Source organism: Heptranchias perlo, chromosome 20, assembly GCF_035084215.1.
Source record: "Heptranchias perlo isolate sHepPer1 chromosome 20, sHepPer1.hap1, whole genome shotgun sequence".
NCBI classification, from domain to species: Eukaryota; Metazoa; Chordata; class Chondrichthyes; order Hexanchiformes; family Hexanchidae; genus Heptranchias; species Heptranchias perlo.
The window spans coordinates 20610704-20622965 of record NC_090344.1 but is presented as its reverse complement, the minus strand read 5'-3'; the positions used below and the strand labels follow the sequence as shown (position 1 = coordinate 20622965).

Here is a 12262-nt window from a genome sequence, read left to right as displayed (position 1 = left end):
TGTTCAGACAATGACAGCACCAATTGCGGGTTGGTGGATAAATGAAATGGACAGTGAGGGGAAATATTACCACAAGCTGCTGGTGTAACTGTTTGCATTTCCATTTCCAAAACGCACGCACCGAATCAGTGCAGCTCCTTGGAATGATGCAGGGCAACGCAGGGCTGTCATGTCTCACTTGAAGCAACTGGCACACACAAGATTCTGCCATCACGAGCCATCTCCTTCTGTTTCTGTCACTACTTTATCTCCAGCCTCCTCTGCTCCTCCAGATGCCGGTGAAATAGATGTTCAAAGCAAATACTGCGACTTAACGAGAAAAAACCTTAACTGGAAAGCAGGAGAGCGGGAGAATGATGCTGGGCATTGAGAGACGATGGATTTTGCAGATACCAGGATAAATAGACACAACGACCTCATCTCCCAGCTTCTTCGGATACTGAATATCTTAATGCTCAAGAGATGTTCTCACTGCCCCAGGCCCATTATCTCCAGTCGCATCTCCTACCAATCTTGCATATGATGCTTCGCTTTGAAATTGTGCATTTTTCACAATGAGATTCCATTTGAAGGAAACATTGCTGTGATCAGCTCGTGTTGTCAAGGAGATGGATCACAAGAAGATATATAAAAGGCTAATGATAACAGTGACTGTTCAGACACTGTGAGTTACAGTTAACGGTCGGCAACATTTAAAGTGTCAGGTAATAGATCACAAATGGCAACAAAACTTAACGCAGACTTTGATCAATATCACGACTTTCAAATAGCAGACATTTTATACAAGGCAAGAAAGATTTACAAGGATGTCGCCTGGACTGTAAAATTTTAGCTAAGGGAAAAGATTGGAAATGCTGGGGTTATTTTCTTTGGAACAGGGGAGGCTGAGGGCAGATTTAATGGAGGTGAACAAAATTATGAGGGGCCTAGTGTGGATTGGAAGGACCCATTTCCCTTAGCAGAGAGGTTAATAACCGGGGGCTTTGATTTAAAGTGATTGGTAGGAGGATTAGTGGGCAGCTGAGGAGAAATTCCATCACCCAAGGGTTGTGGGGTCTGGAACTCACTGCCTGAAAGGGTGGTAGAGGCGGACACCTTCATCGCATTTAAAGAGTACGTGGGTATGTACTTGAAGTGCCGTAACCTACAAGGCAACAGACCAAGAGCTGGAAAGTGGGATTAAGCAGGATCGTTGTTTGTCGGCCGGCACTGATACAATGGGCCGAATGACCTCTTTCTATGCCGTAAATTTATTTGATTCCAGGATTCTAACTGACAATAAGCAGCGTAGTTTTTTTATATTCATTCATGGGATGTGGGCGTCGCTGACGAGGCCAGCATTTATTGCCCATCCCAAATCGCCCTTGAGGAGGTGTTGGGTGAGCCGCCTTCATGAACCGCTGCAGTGCGTGTGGTGAAGGTTCTCCCACAGTGCTGTTAGGTAGGGAGTTCCAGGATTTGACCCAGCGACGATGAAGGAACAGCGTTATATTTCCAAGTCGGGATGGTGTGTGACTTTGAGGGGAATGTGCAAGTCCCAGTCTCTCTGTGGTAATCAGCAGGAGGTTTCCTTGCCCATGTTTGACCTGATGCCATGAGATTTCATGGGGTCCGGAGTCCATGTTGAGGACTCCCTGGGCCACTCCCTCCTGGCTGTATATCACTGTACCGCCACCTCTGGTGGGTCTGTCCTGCCGGTGGGATTGGACATACCCACGGATGGTGATGGAAGAGACTGGGACTTTGGCTGAAAGGCATGATTCTGTTCATATGGTTATGTCAGGCTGTTGCTTGACTAGTCTGTGGAACAGCTCTCCCAATTTTGGCACAAGTCCCCAGATGTTAGTGAGGAGGACTTTGCAGGGTAGACTGGGCTTGGTTTGCCTTTGTTGTGTCCAGTGCCTAGTGGTCCGATGCAGGGGCGTCCGTCCGGTTTTATTCTAATTATGACTTTTTTTTTAGCGAGATTGTACAACTGAGTGGCTTGCAAGGCCATTTCAGAGGGCAATTAAGAATCAACCACATTGCTGTGTGTCTGGAGTCACATATAGTTTAGAGGTCATGAGAACGCTACTGAAGAAAAATAACTGCTGGGAACCAAGCAATGTGTCTTAGTAAACCACAGGCGAGGGAAGTTCCAGCTCCAGAGACAGAGTTAGATCACTACAGTGTATAAAAGTGAGGGGAACATGATGTTATGGGCAGTCGGGACTGGAAACACCGGAAATCAAACTCAGGGCGCCTGAGGTTCCATCCAGCGGGATCATCGAATGTACACGGGGGACTTGCATCTTTACTCTGGTACCGTAGAGGAAAGAGAATTTTCTCAAATTTTTGTTACTAAGGCATTAAAGTTGCTGACTCTCAGACTTGTTAATTAATAAGACAATGCATTGGTTAGAACCTTCCACTCCTAAGGCTCCCTGCTCCTCTACTTTAAAACTTTGACCATTTAGTGTACATTTCATCTCATTTTACTTCCTCTCAAAATGTATCACGTCACATTTCTCTGCATTAAACTTCACCTGCCTGTTTCCGAACCTGTGAACGTCACAATGAAGTCACTGACTCCTCTTCACAGTTCCCCACGCTGCCAATTTTGGCGTCATCTAGAGATTTTCACCTTGTGTCGCACATCCCCAAGCTGAGATCATTCTCTGTATTGAGAAGAGCAATGGTCCCAACACTGACCCTGGGGGATATACTGTTTACCTCTGTCCTGTCTGAAGAACATCCATTAACAACTACTCTCTGTTTTCTGCCCTTTACACAACTTCCTATCCACACTGCCGCATTCATTTTAATACCGTGGGTATTAATTTTATCAACAAGCCTCCTGTCCTGCATCTTATCAAACACCTTTTCACAATCCATCTACACAACCTCCGCTACATTCGTTTTATCAGAAGACTCGAGTTATCTCAAATTATCCATGTTGGTTATTCTTAATTAATGTGTTTATCCAAAAAATGTTGAAATGTTTGCTCCACCTCATCTGGTTTCATCTGTTTCAAGCCACAACAGAAAGTTCGAGTTTGCTCCTGGAGCTTAAGATAAATTATTTTTTTACGATGATGCTTCAGACAATGGGGTCATCTGGGCTGAGACCCGCCCATTCGGTGCCGCAACTCACGCCCCTCACACACTCCGATTGGTTGGAGGACCAACTGTTCTCTCATCCCGCCAGTCAATTTACCATAAGACCAAAAGATCATAAGAGATAGGAGCAGGAGTAGGCCATTAGGCCCCTCGAGCCTGCTCCGCCATTTAATGAGATCATGGCTGATCTGATTTTTACCTCAACTCCACTTACCCGCCCTTTCCCCATATCCTTTGACTCCCTTGCGAATCAAAAATTTGTCGAACTCAGCCTTGAATGTATTCAATGACTCAGCCTCCACAGCTTTTTGGGGCAATGAATTCCAAAGAGTCACAACCCTCTGGGAGAAGAAATTCCTCCTCATTTCCGTCTTAAACGGGCGACTTCTTATTCTGAGACTATGCCTCCTAGTTTTAGATTCCCCCATGAGGGGTAACATCCTCTCAGTATCTACCCTGTCGAATCCCCTCAGAATCTTGTATGTTTCAATAAGATCTCCTCTCATTCTTCTAAACTCCAATGAGTATAGACCCAACCTGTTCAATCTTTCCTCATAAGACGGCCCTTCCAGACCAGGAATCAACCGAGTGAACCTTCTCTGAACTGCCTCCAATGCAAGTATGCCCTTCCTTAAATAAGGTCACCAGAACTGTACGCAGTACTCCAGATGTGGTCTCACCAGCACCCTGTACAGTTGTAGCATGACTTCCCTGCTTTAACACTCCAACCCCCTCGAAATAATGGCCAATATTCCGTCTGCCTTCCGGATTACCTGCTGCATTTGTATGTTGACTTTTTATGTTTCATGTACGAGGACACCCAGATTCCTCTGTACCACAGCATTTTGTAGTATTTCTCCATTCAAATAATATTTTGCTTTTTTATTTTTCCTCCCAAAGTGCATGACTTCATATATTCCCACGTTATATTCCATCTACCAAATTTTTGCCCATCCGCTTCACCTTTACAGTCACTTTGTGTCCTTATCGCAACTTGCTTTTCCACCTATCTTTGTATCATCAACAAATTTGGCCACAAGACACTCTGTTCCTTCATCCAAGCCATTATTATACTGTAAAAAGTTGAGGCCCCAGCACTGATCGCTGTGGCACCCCGCTCGTTGCAGGAAATTCCGATAAATTCCTGCTGCTCCTTTTGGTCCGGATATCTCGTTAATCACCATGGCGGGATTAATGGAGAAACTGACGGTTCTGAGGTGCAGTTGGAAAATAAACATTAATTGAACCGGTCAGTTGCAACAATTAATGAAACGAAATTAATACAAGTTACCGAAAAAAATATTTTCTGGATTTCACCAAAGTGTGGGGGGGGGGGGGGCGTCTATGCCGTGTGTTTGTGCCGTTTTAAATGGCACGAAGGGCTGGGCTTTCACTTTATTTCATTATCCTTGATCCAAACGCGCTCCCCCTGCTTCAAATGTTTTTGCTTTTGGTACAGATATTAAAGATAAGCAATGTCGGATATGCCACCCAGCATGCATCGCGGTACAGATTGTGCCCTATCTAAATCTGTGGAGCCCAGCGCGCAGGCGCATTAGTGACTCATGATCAGGCAGTGTTTCCTGAGCATGCGCGGTCAGTCGAGGCTGCGGGAGGATCGCGTTCGGTGCAGGTCAGAGGATCGGAGCAAGAGGCTCAATAAACCCCGGGGCCTGGGTCCGGGCTCAGGCCCAGGCTCAGGCTTCACAAACCCCGAGTGCGGCCCCAGACCCGAATATAAAACAGTGAACATTATCCCCCCCTCACTACCCGCCGGTTTCCGGTTTCTCCCGTTTCGCTCCGGACCAACTCTCAATCAAATGCCGCGGCCCCGCGCATGCGCGGTGTAAACTGGGAATTCTCAGGGAGCGTCTGTAAATGAAGGAGAAATGCTGATCCGTCAGGGAGTGTCCATAAATGAAGGAGAAATGATGGTGGGTCAGGGAAAACCTGTAAATGAAGGAAAAATGGTGATCGGTCAAGGAGCGTCTGTAAATGAAGGAGAAATAGTGATCGGTCATGGAGGATCTGTAAATGAAAGGGAAATAGTGATCGGTCAAGGAGCGTCTAAAAATGAAGGAGAAATAGTGATCGGTCAGGGAGTGTCGAAAAATGAAGGAGAAATAGTGATCGGTCAGGGAGTGTCTGTAAATGAAGGAGAAATGTTGATCGGTCAGGGAGCGTCTGTAAATGAAGGAGAAATAACGATCTCTACACCTTAAGTCATCCAGGGATCTCGAGCTTTGGAGGCCGTTCCTTTCCTCCTCGTGGGAATCTGTCTGCTCTGTACTCAAACCAACTCCTCCTTGAAGGCCTCCCATTGTTCAATTACTGTTCTGCCTGCCAATTTGTGATTCCAATCCACCTGGACAAGATCCCTTTTTAACTCACTAAAATTAGCCCTCCTCCAGTTAGGAATTTTCACATTTGACTGTCCCTTGTCCTTTACCATAACTGTTCTAAACCTAATGAGATTATGATCACTGCTGCCCCACTGAAACATGCTCCACCTGCACCACTTCATTCTCCACACCGAGCCCACTGCTGTTCTCACATTCACTCTCTCACATTGACTCTCTCACCCTCACTCTCACATTCACTCTTTCACACTCTCTCACATTCACTCTCTCACATTCACTCTCTCACATTCGCTCTCTCATATTCACGCTCTCACCCTTTCATTCATGGTTTAGCACCACTGAAAGATGATGCGATGGGTTTGGATTGCAGCTCAGGGAGGAGGGAGAGTTTGTGGGATGGGGATTTATAGCTTGAGGAATAAGAGAGGAAAGAATGTTCCATAGAAACTAGAATTGTCTGTTCTAAATTTGTTTCCTGTACTTACAGTGATAACTTTTATAAACTCCTTTTACAGGGTATTTGAAGGGGTGGATTTGCAGACAGGAAACTCAAACCAAAGACCACGTAAAGATCTGACAGAGTCACTCGATTCATCAGGACGTGAATATCATCGGCCTTTGAATGTGGAAGGAGAAATGTTTGTCTGTTCTGTCTTTGGGAAAAGATTTGAAACATCAGTGTGAGTGGAAAAGCAACGAGACACACACACCCGAGTGAGAGTGTTCCAGTGCACTGACTGTGGAAAGAGCTTTAACCAGTTCCAAAGCCTGAAAAAACATTGCACCATTCAAAGCAGGGAGACACCGTACACGTGTTCTGTGTGTGGACGAGGCTTCGACTGATCGTCCAACCTGGAGAGACACAATGACACCCGCACCATGGAGAAACCGTGGAAATGTGGGGACTGTGGGAAGGGATTCAATTACCCGTCACAGCTGGAAATTCATCGACGCAGTCACACTGGGGAGAGACCGTTCACCTGCTCCGTGTGTAAAAAGAGATTCACTGAGTCATCCAACCTGCTGACACACCAACGAGTTCACACTGATGAGAGGCCATTCTCCTGTTCCGTGTGTAAGAAGAGATTCACTCAGTCATCCACCCTGCTGAGACACCAGCGAGTTCACACTGGGGAGAGGCCGTTCTCCTGCTCTGTGTGTGGGAAGAGATTCACTGAGTCATCCAACCTGCTGAGATACCAGCGAGTTCACACTGATAAGAAACCTTTTAAATGTTCTGACTGTGGGAAGATATATAAAATCAAAAGGAATCTGCTGACACACCAACGTACTCACACTGGGGAGAGACTTTTTAAATGTTCTGATGTGAGAAGGGCTTTAAAAGCACAAATGATCTGCTGAAACACCAACGCACTCACACTGGGGAGAGACTGTTCACCTGCTCCGTGTGTGGGAAGTGATTCACTCAGTCATCCCACCTTCTGAGACGTCAACTTGTTCACGCTATTGAGTGACCTTTTAATTCACTGACTGTGAGAAGAGCTTTAAAAGCAGAAATGAACTGCTGACACATCAAAACATGCTCATTGGGGAGAGACTGTTCACCTGCTCCGTGTGTGGGAAGGGATTCACTCAGTCATCACACGTGCTGAGACAGCAGCGAGTTCACATCTGACTGCAGGGGTTGGATTCTGCTGTTAATCCCATCCAGGACTGAACCATGTTCATTCTGACAGTTGGGGTTTGTTTCTGCTGATGTTAATAACCACTATAACTGGGCTGGAGTTTAATATTCTGGATATCTGTTAAATAAATTAGCTTTACTTTAAACATTTTATTGTTGATGTTGGTCTTTCTCACCTGAGTGTTTCGCATCACCTGGCTGGATCTCAGAAATGACAATCTGGGGGGAGGATCGTCCGGTGGGAACAGAACTTCAGCCTGGACACAGTCCTTCATGGCCACACTGAGAGGGGCAAACGGCACATTGGTCTTTCTCGTCTCTCTTCACTGACAGTAAAGTCGCTGTGCGGGTTCATCGTGCGTGTAAGAAATGTGTCCCAGCCGCTCTCTTTCATGGTTCAGATCTCCTAGGCACGGAACAGAAGGGTCCTTTCCAATGGAGTCAAGAAGGACAATGGTGAATGCTGGAAATGTGTCATCTGTCAAATCTGAGATTGGTGTAAAACTGTGATCGATTCCTGACTGGAAGTGAAACGGCAGGTTTAATTCTCCAGTCTAAAAATAACTGGTAATTATTCTGTGAAGATTTAATTGTTTGTGTGAGAGTCGGTGTCTACCAATTAAGGCAGGCGTTAACTCATTTAAAATAAACCCATTTAAAATCAGTGGGTTAAAGCGTGCAATAAAATAGCAGAAGAGGTAATTCACAAGAGCCTGTTAACTGCTGGTACAATTATACAACAGTCATTTGATCTGTAGGTAAAGAAGGATCTACAGTGTGTTTCCAGAATTCGCTGTTTTATTGATGTCTTTGTGTTAGACACCAGGATAACGAAAGATACTCGACCCGGACCATCCACAGGGTGGGGGCGATCCCGACAGTTACTCTGGGATCACTCCCGCTGCGGAACTCCACCACTGACCCTGCTGAAGGTTGTAGGCTCAAGGAGTGGGGCCTCCATGAGTGGACTGTGAGAAAGCTCGATTTTGGTATCTTGACAAATATATGCCGAGGAACCAGAGGAATCCTTACTAAGGGACCGTCTGGGGTTTTACCTGTCTGTGGAGGTCTTGTGGTGAATGATTCCTGACTCCCCGAACTGTCTTCCATTTAACTCAGGTCAGGCCAGGATGAATTCAGTTCACAGGAGAATTGGGACAAATATCACCCACAATCGAGGGAGACAAAAGCAGCCATTAGAGAAGCTAAGAGATCTTTGGAAAAGAATATGGTGCACAATTGTAATAATAGTAAAAGCTCTTCCAGCTGCGTCAGGAGTCAGAAGACCATGAAAGATGGTTTCCGGCCACTGAAAGGCAGTTCAGGGCCGATTCCCGGGCTATGGCAGAGCTGTTAAATGACTATTTCTCATCAGCCAAAACTCCTGTGGATGATGCTCAGATTCCAGCTGTGGGATGTGCTGTCGACAATCGCATCATAAATTTTAAAATAGAAAGGGATGTGATTTTGGATAAAATATGAAATCTCAAAATGGATTGTGCTCCAGGTCCAGATGATATTCACCCCCGGGTGTTTAAAGAGATGGGACGGGTGCTCTGTGAGCCCCTTGCCTGTATCTTCAACAGCTCAATAGAGTCAGGGATTGTTCCCTGAGATTGGAAGGTAGCTCACGTAGTTCCCATTTTCATTAACGGGGACAAATCAGAGCCGGGGTATGACAGGCCCATCAGTGTGACCTCGATCAGAGGGAAGATGCTTGAAGGGATCCTAAGAGATGCTGTTTATGATCACGGGGAAAGAGAAGGAGCCATTTGAGATACTCAACACGGCTTCTGGGAAAGAAGGTCATGTCTCACAAACTTGGTTGAGTTTTTTGAAGAAGTTACCGGATTAGTGGATGAGGGTAATCCGGTTCACATTGTCTATCTCAGGGGTGCGAAACTCATTTTCTATGGTGTGCCTGATCCGATATCCTGGCACTTGGCCTGGGCCACATTCAACAAAAGTTGTAAACTAGAAATAGATGAAGATGGACTATATTGGTGCTTACTTGCATTTGGGTTTCATTTACTGCTACTGCTGCTCCTGATACCTGGCACCTCTTAGCTTGAACCATTGCATCAACATTTGGAGTAAATGACTGGGCTGAGGCCTGTCTTGGATAAAAACATGAGGACCACTTGTCATTACAGTACTTTGTGCCCCAAACCCGAACCGTGGAAGTGAATTTCACAGTCTCACAACTCCCTACGTAAAGATCTTGATCACTGCTCTGCAACAGATAGCAGGGGTTAAGGGTCGCTACTCAGACTGTACAAGGTGGAATGAGTTGTTCCACAAGGATCGGTTCTGGGATACTGTTCACAATTTACGTAAACGATTTGGACTCGGGAATCGGAAGTACAATTTCAAAATTTACGGGTGACACCAGATTAACGGGGCGGGGGGCTGTGGGTGGGTGGGGTGGGGTATAGATAATATTGATGAAGCTTGCGACCAAATACAAGAAAACATTAATAAACTTGCAAAATGGGTGTATAATTAGCAAATGAATCCAGATGCAGATGTGGGTGAAGTGGAGCATTTTGGTAGCAAGAACAAGGAGGCCGCATGCTACTTGGACAATAAGAGTCTAAATGTCCTTGGTTCCAAAGAAAACAACCCCAGCCTATCCAATCTTTCATCATAGATAAAATTCTCAACTCCTGGCAACGTTGTCGTAAATCTCCTCTGTACCCTTTAATATTTTCTCTCTCTCTCTCTCTGCCATTTGGGTCTCTTTCTCTCTGTCTGTGAAATTGACACAATGTTTATTCAGTGTACTGGGATGTACTGTTCTCCGTGACTGGCCTGTTTGTACAACAACGACACCTTTTGATTGGTGTGATGCTGTCCCAGCCTAATATAAGATATGCGATTTGAGAACCTTTCACTCATTCACCTGACGAAGGGGATAATCTCCGAAAGCTTGTGATTTTAAAATAAAATTGTTGGACTATAACCTGGTGTTGTAAGATTCCTTACATTTGTCCACCCCCGTCCATCACCGGCATCTCCACATCATGGCCCTCTCCAGAGCAATCACATCTTTCCCCTAATGTGGTGACCAGAACTGTACGCAGTACTCGAGCTGTGGCCTTACTAGTGTTTTATGTAGTTGTCAGATAACCTCCCTGCTATTATATCCTATGCCTAGGCTAATAAAGGAAAGTATCCCGAATGTCTTCTTAACCACCTTATCTACCTGTCCTGCTACCTTCAGTGATCTGTGGACATGCACTCCAAGTTCCCGCTCTTCGGCTCCACCTCTCCGTATCCTCCCAAGCAATGTGGTTTCAGAGCAGCTAATTCTGGAACGTCTCACTTGATAATACAAGTCATAAGTCGAAACCAATTTGGTAAAGGGAGACTAATATTGGTGACTGGAAATAGTTAGTGTACAACTTGATATTGCTGCACACCGGAATAGAAAACGAGATTGGATGGACAGAAGAGGTCTGAAAGGATGGCCGAGCGGTTGTCGGAGGTAGTGAACGTTTACACTGGCTGCACAATGAGAGCGGTTCGTTGGTCTCGGGATATGATTCTCGCTTCGGGGGTTTTATTGATTGATGTGCGAGAGGTCCTGGGTTCAAATCGCGGACGAGCCCTGCTGTCTCGCTGCTTTTAGTGAAAAGTCTCCAATTGGCTTCTGACATTTTTCCAGTGTTGCTGTTGGTAGAATTGAATTACACCCAGAGCATGTTTGAGCTCCATCGGACAGAGTTCGGAAGTTTCCATGTCACAACACACGTGAAGTAAATAAAATGTCTCAAGATGATGAGGAGATTGAAGCTGACTGTGAATTTATCTCAATTCAGACGGTCTCATTGATATTGGATGATGGGATCGAGAGCCACATATCCAAGTTTGCTGATGACACCAAGATGGGCAGCATTGTAAGCAGAGTAGATAGAGGCATAAAATTACAGAGAGACAGTAATATAATAAAAGAGTGGGAAAAACTGTGGCAAATGGATTTGAATTGACGCAAGTGTGAGGTCATCCACTTTGGACCTAAAAAGGATAGATCAGAATACGTTCCAAATGGAGAAAAACTCGAAACTGTGGAGTTCCAAAAGGACATAGGGTCCATGTACATAGATCATTAAATATCATGGACAGGTACAGAAAATAATCGAAAAGGCTAATGGAATGCTGGCCTTTATATCTAGAGGACTAGACATTATGCTACAGCTATACAAACCTCTGGACCACACCTGGAGTACTGTGTTCAGTTCTAGCACCGCATCTTTGGAAGGATATATTGGCCGTGAATGGAGTGCAGCGTAGATTTACTAGAATGATACCTGGACTCCAAGGGTTAAATTACGAGGAGAGATTACACAAACTAGGGCTATATTCCCCGAAATTTAGTAGATTAAGGGCTGATTTGATCGAAGTTTTCAAGATATTAATGAGAACTGATGGGGTTGATGGAGAGAAACCATTTCCGCTGGTTGGGGAGTCCAGGATGGGGGGACACGGCCGAAACATTAGATTCAGGACTTTCAGGATTGAAGTTAGGAAATACTTCTATCAGCAAAAGGAGGTGGAAGTTTGAAAATCTTTTTCGCAAACGGCAGTTGATGCGAGCTCAATTGTTGATTTTAAAGCTGAGATTGAAATTATTTTGTTCACCAAAGGGATGAAGGCCCATATATGGAGTTCCGTCACAGATCAGCCATGATCTCATTGAATTGTGGAACAGGCCCGAGGTGCCCAAATGGCCCACTCCTGTTCCGAAGTTCCGCATGTTGCAGAATGTAAAATCTTGCTGCATTGGCCGGGAATCGAACCCGGGTCTCCCGCGTGGCAGGCGAGAATTCTACCCCTGAACCACCAATGCTCATAAAGGCTGCCTTGCTTGTTTCCATTTGAAATGATCTCTGAACGAACATGCCGTTTGCTGTTGGGATGGCCGAGTGATTGAAGCGTTGGTCTCAAAATTCCAATGGTGTTTTTCTCCCTCGATTTGAATTCTGCTCGCAGCGTCACTGTTTAAAGATCTCTTCAATGCTGAAATAGAAAAAATGGAGTTAGTTGACCGCATTTATTTCTCGCTCAGCATGGCAGATATTTCAGCGTGGCCGGTGCTTTTGATTGGGTGCCCAAACTTCTCTTGAAAGAATTCAAGACCCGAGAAGGAATCTCTCCC

General features: G+C 45.4%; 1 non-coding gene across 1 annotated transcript; it reads right to left on the bottom strand.

Moving 5' to 3' along the window:
• Window positions 1–11882: 11882 nt before the first annotated feature.
• On the bottom strand, window positions 11883–11953 carry trnag-gcc (transfer RNA glycine (anticodon GCC)). Its single transcript has one exon. It is a non-coding gene; the product is annotated as a tRNA-Gly (tRNA).
• Window positions 11954–12262: the final 309 nt, after the last annotated feature.